Below are 19,605 nucleotides of genomic sequence, written 5' to 3'. Positions count from 1 at the left end.
TGTCAACAATTAGTTGGCCATACGTTTATGGGTCCATTTCTGGGTTCTCTATTCTTTTCCATTGATCTATGTGTCTGTTTTTGTTCCAGTAGCATAATGTTTTGATGATTACAGATTTGTAATACAACTTGAAGTCCTAGATTGTGATACTTCCAGCTTTGGCTTTCTTTTTCAAGATTGCTTTGGCTATTTGGTGTCTATAAAATACCTAGGAATAAACCTAACCAAAGAGGTGAAAAATATATACAATGCAAACTATAGGAAACTTATGAAAAAAATTGAGGAAGACACAAAAGAATGGAAAAATATTCCATGCTAATGGACTGGAAGAACAAATATTGTTAAAATGTCGATATACCCGAAGTAATCTACATATTCAGTGCAATCCCTATCAAAATAACACCAGCATTCTTCACAGAGCTAGAACAAACAATCCTAACATTTTTATGGAATCACTTTCATCTCAAGTGAAAAACTCAAAATAACTTAAGAGATCTACTGTGTACTCTTTCTCCATCCTGTCCATTGCCTCACTCACATGAGGAAAACACTATCTTAAACCTTGCAGTCCCCTGCTTTATAAACATATTATAACATACACATATACATAGAGCTAGAGATGTGATGATGTTAGGAGGGGAAGCCTCTGGGAGGTGATTAGGTCATAAGGATGGAACCCCCATGAATGGGATAAATGCTGTCATAAGAGGTTAAAGAGACCAGAATTCTCCCTTTCTACCATGTGAAGGCACAGTGAGAAGGCAGCTATCTATGAACCAAGAAACAGGCATTCACCAGACATCCAATCTGCCAGTGCTTTGACCTTGGGACTCCCAGCCTCCAGCATGTGAGAAGTAAATTACTGTTGTTATACCAGTCTGTGGTATTCTGTTATAGCAGCTTGAATGGACTAAGACACACACACAGAGACACACAAACACACCTAAATTCTGAGTAATGCTTTTGCAACTCTGTAAGTCCTGTCAGTCTGTAGATTTAGGCCTTCCTGATCTCTGAAAAATATTTATTATTTGTTTGCTTTGTGAGTTGCCTTTTTCTACTAATCTAGAGCATCTATTATTCTCATGTTAGGTTTCCTGGCTCTATCCTCTATACCTTTCATATTTTTCTCTATTTTCCTTTTCTTAACGTTTTTGTTCAGTATTTGGAGAGAAATTTCTTCCATTTGCTCTTCCAGGCCAGCTATTTCTGTCTTAATAGTAGTCATTTTGCCTTAACTCATCTGTGGATAAAGAAAGTGATTTTTGCTTCAAAAAGTCCTTTCAAGCTGCACTTGAATCTTTTTAAGTGCACTTATTTTTCCATCCAAATTGTCATGTCTCCTTCAGCAGCTTTATTTGTGGCTGTGTTCTGTGTACTCTGCTGGATCTTGCAATCTCTGGTTTGAACATGTGTCATTTTTTTCCTTGATAACTGGGACTCAGGTGTTATTGTTAGAATACACTAGCAGGTAGCAGTCCCCAAGGGGAGGAAGTCAAAATGGTCTTCTGTAGAAGCCTCCCTGTTTCTCAAGGACAGGGATTACTAAGCCCACATTTTTGGCATCTCAGGTCTCATGGAGACCTGCCACATCAAATGTCTTCCTAAAGCCCACACATGTCTTTGGGCCAAGCTCTCCTCAGTGTCCCCATTTCATAATCCCTGCCTCAGGGCTGTCACCAGCAGCTAGACATGTGCCTAGCCCAACAGAGCAGAAAACCCTGTACCAGTTCACTCTAATGGGACTCCCATGGAGCCTGTGGCCTCATTTCCACTTAGCAACACGCAGACCCCAACTAGTTGACTCAGAAGCTTTATTGGACTTGACTGATACTGAACAAAAAAGAGAGTTAGGTTCACGTGGCCATCTTTCCAGAACTTCCCTCTAGAATCAGCATCTTCATCCAACTCCATATCCTAGTGAACCTGTTTCCTCTATTGCAAGGCAGCAAGTCCTGCTGGAAGGTCATCAGCTTTGGATTCAGAGATCTGTATTCAAATCTGCCCCTCACAAGTGCAATCTTATACAGGCTACGTAATCAGTATTTCTGAGCTTCAACTCTTCATTTATAAAATGGTGCTAATGTGAAGAATAAATGAAAGAATATATTTAAAGCACTTTTCCCAGTGTTGAGCACATGATAGGTTTTGCAGAAACGTTAATCCCTTTCCCCTACAATTTGATTTTCAAGAAGTGATCGTTGCCTAGTGAACTTCCCTCTAGGTTTGACATTTCAGCAACAACTGATTTTCATCACCACTCCTTATGTTTGTTCTTACTCAGTCCATCATCTTGAAGAATCTATATTAATGGCCAATGTGGTAGACCTCTTGGTGTCCCAAAGCCTTCCTGGGGGTATCAATTATGCCTTATATATAATGACAGCCATCCATCACAAAGGGGGAAAGGAATCCTCAGGTGTAGAGTCAGAGGCTAAACTGAAAAGGAATGTTTAGAGGGGCACCCGGGTGGCTCAGTAGGTTAAGCATCCAACTCTTAGTTTTGGCTCAGGTCATGATCTCATGATTTGTGGGTTCAAGCCCCACACTGGGCTCTATGCTGGCAGCGTGTAGTCTGCTTGTGATTCTCTCTATCCCCCCCACTGCTTCTCCCCTGCTCGTTCTCTCTCTCTCTCTCTCTGTCTGCTCTCTCTCTTTCTCAAAATAAACAAACTTAAAAAAATGAAAAACACACCCCCATGTTTACAGTAGCACTATCAACAATATCCAAAGTATGGCAAGAGCCCAAATGTCCATCGATGGATGAATGGATAAAGAAAGTGGGGTACATATATACAATGGAGTATTACTCGGCAATCAAAAAGAATGAAATCTTGCCATTTGCAACTACATGGATGGAACTGGAGGGTATTATACTAAGTGAAATTAGTCAGTCAGAGAAAGACAAAAATCATATGACTTCACTCATATGAGGACTTTAAGAGACAAAACAGATGAACATAAGGGAAGGGAAACAAAAATAATATACAGGGAGGGGAAAAAACAGAAGAGACTCATAAATATGGAGAACTGAGGGTTGCTGGAGGGGTTGTGGGAGGGAGATGGGCTAAATGGGTAAGGGGCAATAAAGAATCTACTCCTGAAATCATTGTTTCACTATATGCTAACTAATTTGGATGTAAATTTTAAAAAATAAAAATAAAATTAAAAAAATGAAAAATAAGAAAAAAAGGAATGTTTAGAAATCAGCTCTGACAACAAATGTAAAAGCATTAAGAAGAGTTCTCTGCCCTCCTCTTTTCTGCTACATGTAGGGCATTCATTTCCTTTTCTTTGTAAAGGGAAAATAAGATCACCCCATCCTCCTGTACCAGGATGAGGAAAGCAACCTGTCTTGCAAGAGACAGAGTCAGCACCAAAATGAGTCTGCATAAACCTTACTAAAATAACCTTTATCTCTCATGAGTTCTGTCATGTGTTTCTTTATTACTTCCCCATAACTTATACTTCCTTGAAGCTCAAACCCTCTTTGCTTTGTGAAAATGGTGTATAAGCTCCTAAGTCTAACCACCTCTTTGAGTTTCACTTCTTTCCTGTGGACTCCTGTGCATGTAAACATATTAATAAATTTGTACTCCTTCCCTCAAAAACAAAAATAAAGGCATTAAGAACATAATTATCCTTGGGGCGCCTGGGTGGCTCAGTCGGTTGAGCATCCAACTTCGGCTCAGGTCATGATCTCATAGCTTGTGAGTTTGAGCCTCGTGTCAGGCTCTGTGCTGATAGCTCAGAGCCTGGAGCCTGCTTTGGATTCTGTGTCTCCCTCTCTCTCTGCCCCTAACCCACTCGCATTCTGTTTCTGTCTCTCTCAAAAATAAATAAACATTAAAAAAAAATTTTTTTTAAGAACATAATTATCCTTTTAAAGGTTATTATGTAATTGAATCTCTAAATTTGCCTGAATGTAGATTAATTCACTCCAATGAAATCTCCAAGAAAAAGGGATATCCCCAGAGCTCTTCAGGAAAACCAAAAGAATTTTTAATTGCAACAAATACATGAAGGGATTCTTCCTTATAAAAGAAGAAAATATATGGCAACTTTTGGAGGATAATTAATGTAAAAGATATCAAAGATCTGTTCATGGGGGCCCTAAAACCCATGAAATGAAGAATAATATCAGTGTCCATGTTTCTGGAATATCCAACTCTATATATACACTCAGAAAGAGTTCTCTCTTATTTTATTCTCCGTATCCCCTCACAATAGCCAATGACAATATTTTACTTTGTGTCAGAAAAATGCTGAGAAGACTAGCCTCTGGGTTGCTTACCAGCCTGATAATCACTAATACCGTTTTACATAGATCAATTGACTTGTTCAAAACTTTTCTGTTAGTAAATGATGGACACAAAACTCAAAATAGGCTTTCTGATTCCCAGTCCACTCTTCTTTAGGAAGGGAAAGGATGGCACAAACCAAGCCCTTTGGCAAAATGTCAGTTTAAAAAAAAAAAAATAGAAAGGAGCAAATATGAAAAATAGTTTCTCAAAGCTCCAGAAACAGCTGAACTCAAAAATCTGAATCATGTTTTTGTTTTGTTTTGTTTTAAGTTTATTTATTTATTTTGAGAGAGAGAGAGAAAGTATGCATACATGCGAGTGGGATGAGGAGTAGAGAAAGAGAGAGAAAAGCAGGCTATGTGCTGTCAGTGCAAAGCCCAACACAGGGCTTGATCTCATAAACCATGAGATCATGACCTGAACCGAAATCAAGAGTGGATGTTTAACCAACTGAGCCATCCAAGCACCCCCAAAAAATTAATCATTTTCATTCAAACTTTCATGAATCAACAATACATCAAACAAAAAAAAAGTATTTATTGAGCTCTTTCTTACTATGTGAAAGACACTATGTTGATGTTGGCGAGGATGTGAAGAAAAAGGAACCCTTCAGCTCTGCTAATAGGAATGTAAATTGGTGCAGCCACTGTGGAAAACAGTATGGAGGTTCCTCAAAAAATTAAAAATAGAAATAGCATATGATCCAGCAATTCCAGTATTGGATATTTACCCAAAGAAAATGAAAACACTAATTCAAAGAGATATATGTACCACAATGTTTATCACAGCATTATTTATAATAGCTAAGATATGCAGACAACCCAAGTGTCTGTTGATAAATGGACACACACACACACACACACACACACACAATGGAATATTACTCGGCCATAAAAAAGAATGAGATCTTGCCATTTGCAACATGGAGGGACCCACAGGGTATTAAGCTAAGAGAAGTAAGTCAGAGAAAGACAAATGCCATATGATTTTGCTTATGTGTGGAATGTAAAAATAAAACAAACAAAAGAGCAGAAACAGCCCCATAAATATAGAGAACAAACTGGTGGTTTCCAGAGGTGAGGGAGGGGAGGATGGGCAAAATCAGTGAAGGGAAGTGGGAGGTACAGACTTCCAGTTTTGGAATGAATAAGTCATGGGGATGAAAGGTACAGCACAGGGAATAGAGTCAATGGCATTTTAATAACATTGTAGGGCGACAGATGGTGAGCACAGCATAACATACAGACTTTTCAAATCACTATGTTGTACAACTAAAACTGATGTAACATTGTGTGTCAACTATACTTCAATTTTAAAAAATAGGAAAGAGCAGTTCTTTCCCATAAATTGTTTAGGGTCTTCAATAAGGAATATCAGACTCTTTTATTGATTCATACTGCTACCAGTGGCCTTGAGAAATTCTGTGTGGGGCTAAGTAGGAGGGGGTTCCAAAGAAACAGGCCATAAGAACCCAAATGGCAAAGGAAAGAAACATACTAATTACTGGAAGATTCTCTCTGTACTGCAGCCCTGCCCAGAGGTAACTTCCAATAGCTGAGTCAAAGTTTTCACACCACCAAGACTTTTCTTTGTGTTTTTGCTAACTCGGATCACTTATGATTCTTCAAATGTCTGTGCAAATGTACAAAAGAATTTCTGCACCCAACAATGAAAGCACTACCAGAGGGAAATTATGAGGAAGGAAAATTTATAGATTTCCTTCTCTGTTTTCTTAGAGTGTAACTTCAATTGTTGGGGCCATGACAAATAAATGGACTGAAAAACAGGAGGCAAACATAGAAGACCACATTATTCTGAAGATGAGTAACAGGCACTGACAGAGAAGAAAGGAAGGAATAAAGGAAAAATGGTATTGGCTCTAAAAATAAATGCAGGGGCCACATGTGGATACATAACTGAGAGGTAAGATAAGAAGTGCTGAGAATAGGTAGTACATCTAACTATGAAATACTGCTAAAGAAGCAATAAAAGGATCCACACAACCATCTTCAGAGAATAATGCTGATTCAAAACAACCAATATCCAAAAGTAATATACTGTATAATTCCTTTTATATAAACTGTTTGAAATTACAAAATTATAGAAATGGACAACAGATTCATGGTTGCCAGAGGTGCAAGAGACGGTGGGAACAGGGGAGAAGTGACTTTGGCTACCAAAGGGCAGCAGACAGGATCTTTGTGGCAATAAAGTGTTCTGTATCTTGGCTATTTCAGTGTCATGATCCTGGATGTGGTATCTACTAAAGTTCTTCAAGATGTTACTGTTGATGTAAGCTGGCTAGAGGGTACATGGGACTGCTCTGTATTCCATATTACAACTGCATGTCAATCTATAGTTATCTCAAAATTAGAAATTTAACTTAGAAAAAATGAGGTGAAGTCCATGACAGAATCAAAAGTGGTTGACTCTTAGAAGTAGATATTAAAGATGGAGAAGGATGGGAAAAGTGGCTGCTCCTTTTCTTTAAAATTCTTGCAGAGCCATCTAGATTTGTTGAATATTTTATAAAGAACTAAGTTTTAGATACTAGTGTGATGAAAGACATAAAAATGGCTTGGACTTGTGAGGCTTGACCTTTTTTAGTGGGAAAAATAATAATTATTAACATTTACTAAGCATGTGCTATTTGCCAACCACTGCACCGAGCATTTCACATGCACATCCTCATGTAATCCTCAGGAAAATCTATGACATACATGCTATCTTTCTCTTCAATTTCACTCAGGTACAACTGAGGTTCAAAGAGTTTGAAGGATTTCCCAAAGGTCACATAGCTAGTAAGCAACACAGTCCAGCCAGGCATTCAGACTTTAGGTCCATGTCCTTAATACTACTCTTTGGGGCAGGAAATATCAGCTGCCAAACTTTCTTGGTGCCCAGACCTACTCCTGGTAAGCAGAGGGGGAGAACTTGGTGGTGGGGGCAAGATAGGCTTTGGAATCAAACAAATCTGGACCTGAGACTCATTCTACAAATTTCACTTACTTCACCTTGGTCAAGTGACTTAACCAATCTGAGCCTCTGTGTCCTACCTACAATGTAGGAATGATGGTAGCACCCAACCTCAGAGAGTTGTTGGTAGAATTAAATGAGGTAATATGTATCAAGTGCTTGGCACAGTGCCTGACAAATAGCTCTCAATAAGGGGTAGGCATTATTACTATGATTATTATAAATTTTTACTTTGTTATTTCTCATAACAGCTTTCAGGTAAAGCTTTCTCTCAACCATATCCAGAGGCAGTTAAACTTTTCTTTAAAAAGGTAACTCTGAACTTTATGTCTTATATCAGATGAAAGAGCAGGAAGGGTTGACTTTCATAAATGACATTAGTCAGAAAACCTCCAGGGATTCTGTGATTGCTGAGCTCTCCTTTGGTATCCAGGAGACTCAGAGGAGAAAATGATGCCTGGCTACTTAGTTACTATTTTTTGCTCTGTTTTATTGTTTTTAAATGAAATATATCAAACATGCAGAAAAGGCAAAGACTGCCATGGCACCCACGTTCCCATTTCCCAGATTTAACCAGTATGAACATCTTTCCATATTTGCTTCATATCCTTCTGCTAAGAAATAAAAACCTTACAAATATTACACATGCAGGTGAAGGCTCCCCCATCCCATCCATCCCCTTCTTCTTCTCTGACTTCCCCCCATTCCCCTTCCCCATTCCCCTTCCCCAGCTTTCCAAGGCAGCTTTGAATGCAGCTGGGTTTCCAGGCTATGACCCACGAAGCTCACTTCCTAGTCTTAAGGGCAGACAACACATGTAAGTCCATCAAATAGTAAATGGTTTGTTGAGCTTCTGCCCCATGTTAAGTATGAAATAGGGGTCTGATGCTACCCTCCAAAAATAGCGTACTATAAAAACTGGAATGGCAGATACTGAGGTAGACTTATGCCCTAATTTCTCTATGGGGGACCTCCCAGCCACATGATTTGACCAGGGCTAACTCTACCCTCTGTTTCCATGGTCTGGACAGTGAGAATCCCCATGGATACCAACTTTGGTTCACCCGTAGACACGTGATCTGAATTGGGCCAATTAAAGCTATTTCAGAATTTTTGCTGGGGCTCACAGGAAAGAGGTGCTGCAAGATGGGTGTGTAAGATTGTAAATCTAAAGCTGGAGGGGGCACCTGCCTGGGAATTAATCCAACACAGAGAAAAAGCATTGCTGAGTGTCACCACCGAGTCCCTGGATCAAGTGATGCCCATGTTAGGCATATCATTGGATTTCCCAGTTAACAGACCAATAAAGTCCCTTGTTTACACATGCTTAGATGTGTTTCAGTTGAATTTCTGTCCTGAATAACATAAAAGACAACAATTAATGAACAAAGCAGGACATAACAGCAAACCACATATATAGTACTTGATATAAACACTAAATTCTTGTAAGTATTTTTTTCATAGAAACTCATTTAACGCTCACGAGATCCCTCTAAGGTATAGATTCTATTATGGCCCCCAGTTACACATGGCAAAACTGGCTCAGGAACACTGAAGTGTTAAATGGTGGAGCTGTGGTTCAAATCCAGGGAATCCGAGTTGGAATCTAAACTGTTAACCACTACTTCAACAATTCAGAAAATTAATAGTTATAGGAACTTACAACAGAAGAAAAAAATGTAAGCCACAGTTATCAAAGAAAATACACTTCATAAAGGGCACTGTGTTTTCAAGTGAGCTTGGAAGGATGAGAAGCGTAAATAGTAGAATACAGAAAAGGAGGAATTCCAGGGAGGAGGAAGACTTGAGCAAAGGCAAGAAGTGAACACAATAATACCATGTGGGGAGGGTGAGTAAAGACCTTGTACTGATTTTTTTTTCATTCTAGGGAACCACGGAAACTGTACGTAAGATTTAATGTGTACCATGACAGATACGATTATTCTGTAATTACTATCTCAGGAACACTATGGGAAGAGAATGAGTTTAGCCAAATTCCTGAGCATGTTCGATTTGGGGCAGCTAACCTCCGCTGTGAGTCTCCTAGTCTCTCTAACCAAGATTGAGCCTCTCAGATATTTCGGGATCTGACTAATGGTTAAGAGCTTTAGAGTCAGGTAAGTTGGGTTCAAAATGCAGCTCTGCATCCTACTAGTTATATGACATGGACACGTTACTTACAATCTCTGAGGCTAGTTTTTTCATCTGCAAAATGGGGTTGGGAATCTCTAACTTACAGCATCACTTTACAGTTTAAATGAGATCGTGTATGTTGGGAAAACTGGACAGCAACATGCAGAAGAATGAGTCTGGACCACTTTCTTACACCATACACAAAAATAAACTCAAAATGGTTGAAAGACCTAAATGTAAGACAGGAAGCCATCAAAATCCTAGAGGAAAAAACAAGTAACAACCTCTTTGACCTCGGCTGCAGCACGTTCTTACTTGACATGTCTCCAGAGGCAAGGGAAACAAAAGCAAAAATGAGTGATTGGGACCTCATCAAGATAAAAATCCTCTGTACAGCGAAGGAAACAGTCAGCAAAACTAAAAGGCAACCAATGGAATGGTTGAAGAATGAATGGGAGAAGATATTTGCAAATCAGATAAAGGGTTATTATCCAAAATCTATAAACAACTTCTCAAACTTAACATCCAAAAAACAAATAGTCCAGTGAAGAAATGAGCAGAAGACATGAGCAGCCATTTTTCCGAAGAAGTCCATATGGTTAACAGACACATGAAAAGATGCTCAACATCACTCATCATCAGAGAAATACAAATCAAAACCACAATGTGATACTACCTCGCACCTGTCAAAATGGCTAAAATGAACTCAGGCAACAACAGATGTTGGCGAAGATGCAGAGAAAGGGGAACCTTTTGTACTGCTGGTGGGAATGCAAATTGGTGAAGCCACTCTGGAAAACAGTATGGAGGTTCCTCAAATATTTAAAAATAGAACTACCCTATAAATCAGCAATTACACTACTAGATATTTATTCAAAGGATACAAAAATGCTGATCCAAGGGGCACACGCACCTCGATGTTTATAGCAGTGCTGTCGGCAATAGCCAAATTATGGAAAGAGCCTAAATGTCCATCGACTGATGAATAAAGATGTGGTATATACATACAATGGAATACTAGTTGGCAATCAAAAAGAATGAAATCTTGCCATTTGCAACAACGTGGATGGAACTAGAGTGTATTATGCTAAGTGAAATAAGTAAGTGAGAGAAAGACAAATATATGATTTTACTCGTGTGGAATTTAAGAAACAAAACAGTTGAATATAAGGGAAGGGAAGCAAAAAGGTAAAAACAGAGAGGGAGGCAAACCATAAGAGACTCTTAAACGCATAGAACAAACTGAGGGTTGCTGGAGGGAAGGTGGGTTGGGGGGATGGGCTAAATGAGTAATGGGCATTAAAGAGGGCACTTGTTGAGATGAGTACTGGGTGATGTATGTAAGTGATGAATCACTAAATTCTATTCTTGAAATCATTATTACACTATATGTTAAAGAACTTAGATTTAAATAAAAAATAATAAATGAGATCATGTACACATGTGCTTAGCAGAGTATCTGGCACAAGTAAATTCACAGTAAATGGTCAGCACTGTCAGTAAGATTATTAACGTCAATATATAGTAAGAATCAATAAGGAACATGCTCCTTGGTGCTGAAAAGAGCTAGACCATTTGGCTAGACCATTTAAGCTGTCTGTCCACTCCCACCAAGAGGTAAGAAAGAAGACATTGAGGCCAATAGAAACCATCTATCATTTTCCCTTTTCTAGCCAACTAGAGTAATTTTTCAGCCACCAAACTCATAAAGAAGATGTTCAATCTGCTGATAATTTGATTCTAATTAGAACCTCCATCCACAATGCTGGAATTGCAAGGGGGAAAAAAGCAGAAATGAAATAGCAATTAACCTTTAGTTCTGAGCTTTATTTGCTTCTACCCAACACGGGTCAGTTGCCATAGAGATTATACCTACGTGATCTGCAGATGTGACCAAAGCCGCCTGGAGTCTCTGAACCAGCCTCCTCAGAGCACAGCTTTGGGATAATTAAAAATCTGCTAAAAGAGAATTGAAAGTTGATCTGAAACTCTAATCCAAAGCTGGCTTGAATGGGAGAGAGAGAGAAGGGGGGAGCAGGGAGATGAGGAGAAACCAGAAAATAAAATTAAAGAACACACACTACTTTGAAAAAAAAAAAAAAAAAAGCCAGTCTCTTTTATCCACAACTTTCCAGAGTATCACTCTCTGCCACTTGGAGACACTGAAGGATAAGAAAGAGGAAATGAGGGCGTTAAAAGTTTGTCTCTTCTCCTAAAGAGACTTCGTAGCTTCAGATTGTGACCAAGCCCCCTTAGCCAAGGAAGACAAAGGGTAAGGGTGTTAGCTATGGTGAGCCTTCTATTCTAATCTCTAGAAACATGGGTGCCGATGAGGCCATGCAAAGCCAGTGGGTGGGATGTAGACTTCTCAGTCCAGGCCATACGAGCAATAGCATGAGAACAACTGTCTGGACCAGGATAGCCAGTGTGAAAGAACCAGAGACCATGAAGCCCAGACCCTGAAACCACCTCCCTTCAGAAAATCCATTGTCCATTTGTCCAGTGGATTACTTAGTAGACAGACAGAGTTTAGTCTACATCTGTCCCTACCACCCAGCTACATCCTGGCCCCTTTTACTCCTTAGACTCAGCACTAACAAAATCAAGGTCAGGCAGATAATTAAGTTATTTTCCCCTCCAAATCTAAGAGCTGTTAATTACCCAAGACAGTCCTAATCACTATTAGGGAGCAAACTAGCGTCTGACTTAAGTGGATTCTAATTAAAACTTGAGTAGTATCTCCTAGAGCAGTGACTTTGAAAGTTTTTTTTCTTTCATACACGTAAGATATATGACTTCATTTCAGGAAGCATTTTCCTTGAGGTGTTCCAGACATGTCCCCTACTCAGTGAAGCCTTCTCTGACCACCCTCTCATCATTCTTGACCACCTCATCCTGTTAGGAATAAATTCTCCATAGAACTTATTACTTGCTGGAATAATCATGTTTTTTTTTGTTTGTTTGTTTGCTAATATTTGCTATAAGCTTCTTAAGAACAGGGAACTTGGTGCCTTACTTTTAACTGCATCTCCAGTGCCTAGAACAAGGCCCAGAGTAAATACTCAATATTCATTTGTTGACTAAATAACTATATATCCCCACAGGCTTACTCAGTAGATGTGCAACTTACAGCAAACCAGTTATCATCCACCCTTTCCTTCCCTCTCTAGAAGTGTTTGAGAATGTGTAAGAGTGACAGAGCTATCGAACTATTCTTTCTTTCCTTCAACAAATATTTACTGAATGTTTACGACATGTCAGGTACTGTGCTAAATGCTGGCAGGAAGATGATAAATAAGTTAGACAAGGCCCCGGCCTTATGGCAGTTCTGTTATATTAGTGAGGATGGCTGCTGTACATTGATATACAAATAAAGAGTAAGATTTAATCATTAACAATGGTGATCGTTGCTATGGAGGCCACCAGTGGGAACGGTAGGTGCAAGAGGTTATTCCAGCTCAGGTGGACACCTCTCCCATAAGGTAACATTAGGCATCCCTTTATGGAAAGAGCCAGGATAAAGGAATTCTAGGCTGTGGGAACAGAAAACACAAAGTCTCTGAGGTGGGAAGGAACTCAGGACTTTCTAGAGCTCAAGGGTAGAGGTGCAGGGGGAGAGAAAGAGATGTTGGTGGACAGGTGTGTTCATCGAACGACGGGTCTTGAGGCTTCACAAAGCTATTTGCAGTTTATTTTTTAGTACAATGGGAAGGCACCAGCAGATTGAAGCAGGAAAATGACATGATCTGATGTGCATGTGAAGAAAATCATTCTGGCTGCTGAGTGGAGAAAGGGGAGCCAGAATAGATGCGAAAGAGCAGCAAGGGAACCACTGCAGTTAGATGGTGGCTCACACTCTTCCCTTGGCTGGTTGCAAAGGCAAAGAAGGAAAGTGGAAAGAACTTCATCTTATTCTGCTATATATTTTTATTAAATGTGTTAATAAATCATTTGTGAATCTGTGTTCCTCGTTAAGGTAACAAAACATGTATCCTACTGCCTAGGCCACACTAGCATGTGGGGATGTAAAGCCTGGGAACTGAAGTTCTGGAGAAATTTACCCTGATGGGGCAGCTCTAGGAAGCCAGGTTTATATACATGCACTTTGGGTCCTATAGGTATGACTACTTTGCCTTCTCCTCTGGCCTGTTACTGGATTTGTCATCTCTCACTGCCATGCATCACCTGGGGTCTGACCTCAACAATGCCATTTTGATCACATCTCTTTAGGGCAGAGTTCATGGCTGCTGGGTTAGTTAGCACCCTGACTCCACTACCAGAATTCTCAAGTGATCAGTATTACCTCAATAAGTCACTGGTGACCCCCAGGCTGGGAACCCAGTCACACTGAGACACAGGTGGAGGTAGACCGTGCTTCCTCATCAAAACCATCTGCCTCCTAGGATTGCCCCATAGAGTGATTCTCAACCAGCTACACAGTTAGACTCACCAGTAGCTTGGAAAAAAAAAATAATATTAGAGATGAGAATCTCTGGGTTCAAAGGTCATTATGATTTTAAAGAATTTTTTTTAATTTTATTTATTTATTTTAAGAGAGACAGAGTGAGACCATGAGCAGGGGTGGGGGCAAAGAGAATCTCAAGCAGGCTCCAAACCATCAGCACAGAGGCCAACGCAGGGCTCCAACTCGCAAACTGTGAGATCATGACCTGAGCTAAAATCAGGAGTTGGACGCTTAACTGACTGAGCCACCCAGGTGCCCAGATCATTATGCTTTTAAATCCCACCAAGTAATGCTAATGAATTGGCAATCAAGCGCCTTAACCAACTGTACTATCTACCACAGACTACCTTATTTAGGACCTCGTGGGAACTCTGGCTTCTCAATCTTCACTCCTACATTGGGTGTGGATAAAGGAATACATTCCAACGGCCTCTAACAGTTACCATTTATGTGGTGCTCATGGCATGCCCAGTAATGGGATCTATACCTTGCCAGTGTTGCTTTATTTCACCCTCATTACCACCTTCTGAAGTAGCAATATCAAGAGAGGCTGAGAAAACTCTGGTTCAAAAAAAGTTACGTAACATGCCCAAGGTCACACAGCTATTAAGAAACAGGTCAGGGTGTTATGATTTCATAGCCTATGCTCTTCATCACTAAGCGACTGGAACTCTGTCCTTTACAGAAACCAAGGTTTCAATCCTAGTCCTGCTCCTTATTAGCTGTGTGATTTAGGGTGAGTCACTTAACCTTTCTGAATCTCAGTTCCCACTCTGTATAGAGTTTTGTGCTCACTCCAGCCCTCCCTTGTGCTCCCCCCATTCTTTCTCTGCTAAGAGTTCTTAGTTCTTAAAAGTATTGCATCTCCCTCCTACCTGCCTTAGTCTCCATATGCCATTTCCCCATGGAACCCTTCAAATCTTGGCCAAAAATCCCCAGTACCTAGCACAGAGCTTGGCCCAAAGTAAGCAGCCAATGTCCATTGAATTGAACAGTATGGTGTCCCACTGGGCTATGACACATAATTTGGAAATTTGAATTGTGCTCTGGCCTTCAGTCCTTCCTCCCACAGGAGCCACATTGACCCCCATTGGCCTCTCCTATCAAGAGACCAGGGGCACTCAGTGGAAAGCTGCAAAGGGCATATTGTCCGTGTGACCCTAGTGACTAATTTAGGAGGATTGACTATATTCGCATAACTTTGCATACGTTATGCATCAATCTATGATATATTTATTCAAGGCAAAGTAGTTGCAGATGCAGAATACCAAAGAATATTTTCCCACAACATACAAGGCAAGTGTTAGAAAATCATGCAATTCTACAGCCTTGCTCCACAATGCAGCCAAAATTCAAGCTTCCAATATTATCAAAAAGTGACCCTTGACAGCATAAGGAGGGTAAACCTAGGTCAGAGTTAAAGATCAAAAATCAAGAAACTTAATCAACACCCTTTGTCTCCACTTCTACAATTTTTCTACTATGAAACCTGAAGGCTACAGGAGAGGAAGACAGAGGGCTCACTTTTGTACTTCAAACTCCTGCAAAGTACCAAGAGAATATTTGCAGTTTGGGGACCTTTGTATTAGAGAAAACAACCATTTCTTCCATCTCATAAGAGATTTATCATTTAAATCTTTGTGAGATGGCAGGTGTGCTCTATTGGGGTGAAGGGGAGAATGTCATGAGATCCCTATTGTAGGACTCAGAATCCCAAGAGACGAAAAACAACAATATACTACATGAACCTGAGAAACTCCATTCTTTTGGCCCTAGTTTTTTTTTTTTTTTTATCTGAAGAATGAGAATAAAAAGCCAATTTTCCATAGTTAGTGTAATAGAATGTGTGGCTTCTGGTACATAGTATGTACTCGATAAGTGAGAGTCATCACCACAATTATTGCTACCAGGGAATACAATGAAGTTACTACAGAATTACAGAGGCGGGAATGCCTAACTGTGTGGAACTATTCAGTAGAAGAATAAAGGCATTGTGTCACCAAGTTAACACTATACTTCAGGGTTTTACAGCATCACAGCTTATGTACCATTTAGCAACTCCCAAATGCCTATTAACTTGTCATCTGGAGACCTCAACTCATAGCTCTGTCTCTCTATCTGTCCATAGTGACATTCGACGTCTACTCTTCACTTTCCTGATGGACCTGGGGGTCTGCTAGGGAGAAAAATAGAGGGAAATTGAGAGTACATAACCATTGAAATTAATTGCTCACAAACATTTGAACCCAGACGCCCATTGTAGTCATGAAATATGGATAAGGATTTGCTGAAAGCTATTTATATTAAATTACTTTTATAATAATATTTTTTAAGCATTAAATATTTAGTGCTCCTTTTTTGTCATTTGCAAAGAAGCTTCCAGCTGTTTCATAGCTAGGGGGATCCATGCCCATCCTGTTTTGAGAGCCTGTAAGGCTGAACAACAGACCAGAAGTTCTGAGAGTTGAGACCAGCAGATGTCAGTGACTCAGTATTAGCCAGCTCTCACTCATTCAACGAAAACTTACTGATGCTCTTGGTGTTCCAGATACTGGGTTATAAAGATATACAAAGCATGATCCCTGAACTAGAAAACTGGCAGGAAAAGACAGATATAAAAACCTACTAATTACAAAGAATTGCTTACATTTCCCTCATACTTATCTCCAACAAAATTACTTAGTAGTTTTTCAAATGCTTAGTAGTTTCTCACTTCGCTGTCTTGGCTATTCTTCCTGTCTTGAACAGCACCCCTCTGCCTAGTCATCTCCCTGTTCTCATTATTGACTTACTTCAACTGATGCTGGAGTCTTCAGTGCCAGGAGGATTTCCTAAGGCACCACCTGCAGTGTGATTTGGACTCTTGTCCTATTAACCCTCAGTCCACCTGTGCATACATTAGTCCCCAAGCTGCTCTACAATTGCTGATTCATTTCTGGTCTCCCCCACCCACCTGTGAGTTACCTGCATCAAATTCATTGTTGTATCCCCGATGTCCTCTGCAGTGCCTGACACACAGAGTAGGTGTTCAATAAACTTTTCATGAGTCAATAAATCAACTGAATAATCAATTAATTTCATATGTGTTATAATAGATATATTTATTTACATACATGAGGACATAACCACCTATTTGTGGGGGATGTGGAAGAGGGACACTATCAGGAAATAAAACTTAGAATTAGTAGTGATAATGACATTTGAACAAATTCCTGGAAAAACCAGATATGTTATTATAATGGAATTAAAAATTAAAATTACTTATTTAATTATCATTATACCCTCAACAAACTACTTCAAATGTTTTCCCATCTAATTACCATTGCATGGCCTCTGGTCCTCTCTTTATTCCATCATCCATTGCATCATCATCACCACACCCATCAACACTGTCTTGAACACCAAAGGACAAGTAAAAACAAAGGGAAGAAGAAATAGTCCTTCTGCCACTTCCTTCTACCTAGTGTATGTTGAGTGCAGTCCCTAACTGTGAGCCTTTCTGCTAAGGCATACAGAAATAACTCCAGCCAGGCACCTGGATGAAGCCTGAGTTGCCTCCCAGGAAAGTCTCCATCAAACCCAACCCTATGCCTCCAACTCATCAGTTCATTAAAACCATTCCCATATCTAGGTAAACCTCCTAATCCACCAGATTCTAGAGCAACGGTAGAATTCACAGAGATACCAAATTTTCTCCTGACTCCACTTCGATACCCTAGAAAGATCTCAAGAGACACAGGGTCAAAGATAGTTCTGAGATCTTCAGCCCTAAATTAAGTAGAATCCTGTGATTATCAGGATCACGAACATAATCTTAGTGCCAACTAACACCAAATAAAGTTGATAATTCACTAAGGGGGAATAGAAATCTGTTACTATTCCTAAGAACGCTTTCTCTTTTTTTTATTTTTTTACAGTTTTTTTAAAGTTTATTTATTTTGAGAGAAAGAGAGAGGGAGAGGGACAGAGAGAGAGAGAGAGAGAGAGAGAGAGAGAGAGAGAATCCCACACAGGCTCCACACCATCAGCACAGAGCCGAACGCGGGGCTCAAACTCACAAACCAAGAGATCATGATCCGAGCCAAAACCAAGAGACAGACGCCTAACTGACTGAGCTACCCAGGCACCCCTAGGAACACTTTCTTATGTGATAAAAAAAATTAGGCTGATCTCTGAACAAAGATACAGGACTTTCATCTGCTTTCTCTGTAACTCTGAGTTCATTAGGCTTGCAGTGCCCTGGAACTTTCATTAAGCAAACCCAAAGGATACCTACCCCTTGCCATGTATGCAAGGCTTACAGGCTTCATCTCTAAATCCCTTTGACCTAGTCCCAATGCTTACTTGGAACAGCCATGCTGGGTTCTCTAGAATTAAAAAAAAAATTTTTTTAATGGTGTTTTGTGTAATTTGGGTGGCCTACTATCTCTAAAAATAGATCCAAAAAATGTCTGGTGGCTAAACACAAAAGAAGTTTATATGCTGTTTATATAACAGTATGGGCAAGTGAATGGGTTATGAGTAGGGAATGGGGACCAAGGTCCAGCTCAACACAGTCATTCAGAAACCACTCTAACACAAACTACATGCATGTGGGTTCTATCACCCCAAGGAAAATCTCTATTACAACTAGCTACAAGGAGAAGAATGTCTGGAAGTGAGGCATATCACTTCTGCTAGCCTTCCATTGAATAGAACTCAATCACATGGCCACACCTACCTGCAAGGAAGGCTGGGAAACGTAGTCTAGCAATGTGCCCAAGAAGAAGAGGGACACAGATTTTCATTAAGAAGCAGTTGTTAATGGAAAACACACTGGATTTTTTTTAAGAGCACTCATGTAATGATCAGCCTATCATAGGCAATAGCAGACTTAGGGCAACAAGGGCAAGAACACAGATAGACCTGAATTCGAACCTGGGCACCTCCTAGCTGTAATCCTCTCTGACCCTCAGGGTCTCTTCCCCAAAACAGAGATGAACTCTGATGTAGAATTAAATGAGTTCATGTGTGCAAAACACCTATCACAATGCCTGGCACACAGTAGGTGTTGAACAAATGTGGTGGTGCTAGTAATAATTTGCAATTAATTTCTATTCATGAGTAAAAGAATGTCATTATTTTCAGTGTGGAAAACAAGTAAGTACTGGTTTCTAGCCCATGCTGAGGAATTAGCTACCAATTCAGTTCATACTCTCCCTCCTCTACCTCAGCACTTTGCTCCCTGTGGCCCCGTCACCTGCATGGGAACTCTTAGGCCTTGATAAGAGACCAAACATCCAATCCCTACTCAGGGTGCTCCTGTTCAGCCTTTCACTGCAGCCTGGACAAACCACTGGGATTGTTCTGCCTGTCACAGCACAGAAAATTCCAACCATCATATGCTGATGACATTGCACCCACCACTGGGTGCACAAATGCGCGCTGGCTAGAAGGAGGTCTGATTGCCCAGCAAGTCCATTTGTTCCTTGTTTTAAAGTGATCAATCATTTACTCAGATTTCAGTGAAATGGCCTGAAACGGGGAAGGAAAAAAGAGCCCAGAGCTTGGGCACAGTAGATTAGAGACAAGTCTTAGCAGTGGCACTGAGCATGGCACCCATATCAGGAACTGCAAAGCCCTCACCCACCTCCCCACCTCCACCAGGCCCAGGGCTTCTCAGCCAGGAGTCGACAGGGTGCCGTGTGATTGAGTCTCAGTAGGGTTCTGCTGCTCTGGCTCCTGCTA

The 19,605-nt window shown here is 40.2% G+C and overlaps 1 long non-coding RNA gene across 2 annotated transcripts; it reads left to right on the top strand.

Moving 5' to 3' along the window:
* The first annotated feature begins 726 nt into the window (after positions 1–726).
* On the top strand, positions 727–6,540 carry LOC125916475 (uncharacterized). 2 transcript variants are annotated; one of them, XR_007455929.1, is made up of 2 exons: positions 727–847; positions 6,041–6,540. It is a non-coding gene; the product is annotated as an uncharacterized LOC125916475 (long non-coding RNA). The 2 variants fall into 2 exon arrangements; XR_007455930.1 differs by having other exon boundaries at positions 727–854.
* The last annotated feature ends 13,065 nt before the right edge of the window (positions 6,541–19,605 follow it).

The sequence above is a fragment of the Panthera uncia genome, chromosome D1, assembly GCF_023721935.1.
Source record: "Panthera uncia isolate 11264 chromosome D1, Puncia_PCG_1.0, whole genome shotgun sequence".
Taxonomy (NCBI): Eukaryota; Metazoa; Chordata; class Mammalia; order Carnivora; family Felidae; genus Panthera; species Panthera uncia.
The sequence above is the reverse complement of the archived record's forward strand: the minus strand, read 5'-3'. Positions and strand labels throughout refer to the sequence as shown.